This window comes from Pteropus alecto, unplaced genomic scaffold, assembly GCF_000325575.1.
Source record: "Pteropus alecto unplaced genomic scaffold, ASM32557v1 scaffold30, whole genome shotgun sequence".
NCBI lineage: Eukaryota > Metazoa > Chordata > Mammalia > Chiroptera > Pteropodidae > Pteropus > Pteropus alecto.
The window spans coordinates 975,283-976,270 of record NW_006429782.1 but is presented as its reverse complement, the minus strand read 5'-3'; the positions used below and the strand labels follow the sequence as shown (position 1 = coordinate 976,270).

Below are 988 nucleotides of genomic sequence, written 5' to 3'. Positions count from 1 at the left end.
CGGCCCCTGCCCCCCCCGCCGCTCCCGACGGCTCCGCGCCGTGTCCCGGCGCCTCCGCGGGTCAGTGTTGACACCGAGCGGGATCAGGTGGCGGTGGGTCGCTCCGCGTCAATCTGGCGGGGTTTGGCCGCCCAGCAAGCTTGTGTTGCTCACAGTCGGGAGTTGCGACTTGCTCCTCAGAGATCTTAGAATGGCCCGCCAGGCCCAGACAGAGTGCTGCTGTTGTCACTGTCAGACGGGAGGTGGCCCACCCGGGGGTCGTGCGACAGGCGCCCCTCCCGCTGCCGCCCTTCCAGGCTTGCCCGGGTATACTGGCCTCCGGGCTAGTCCAGCCTTCGAGCCTACGGAGTCCCGTCCCACCCAGCTCTGACACCGGACAGAGCCCCGGCCTCGGAGCGGGCGGGGAAGCCGCTGGTGCCTTCGTCCCTCCCGAGCCCCATGGGCCCCTCTTGCTCAGTGTCTAGGGTCATTTTTTATAATACGGGACGCTTAGAAGCAAACCCTAATGTCACTAGAGCAGAGAACACCCGTGGCCCTGGCTCTCGGTTGCCCTTGTCACCACAGGATGTTTGCACAGACTGCACTTTGAGTCTGACACACCCTCGTACGTCGCGGTCTCGTGCGGAAGCCCCCGGCACGGCCTGACTTCCTGTCATTCTCTTGCTACAGTATTTCTTCCCCGAAGCGCCCCTCTTTCCTGACTCCTCGGCTGTGTGCGCCACCTGACCCCTGGCGCCGCATTGGTCACAGCATGTTTTCACCACGTCAGAATGTAAAGTAAGTTCACCGAGAGCCAGGGCCCCGCCATACAGCAAGTTTAAAGCAACTGCTTACAGCCGAACAAAAATGTTTTCATGCACAGAGTAAGAAATTCAGAGTATGCAAGGGCGTCAGGTGAAAACTCAGTGTCCTTCCCACCTCTGACCTCCAAGGCCCCCCGCCCCCCCCCCCCACCCCCCCACCGGGACAAAGAAACTTTCCGCCTCCA

At 62.2% G+C, this 988-nt stretch overlaps 1 long non-coding RNA gene across 2 annotated transcripts in view; it reads left to right on the top strand.

The window, feature by feature from the left end:
• The window catches only part of LOC107195307, a 7,791-nt gene continuing 6,803 nt past the window's right edge, over positions 1-988 (top strand). Inside the window, exons 1-2 of one of the 2 annotated variants that reach the window (XR_003044547.1) lie at positions 1-60; positions 670-777. This is a non-coding gene — a long non-coding RNA (uncharacterized LOC107195307). The other variant, XR_001516421.2, reaches the window with a different exon arrangement.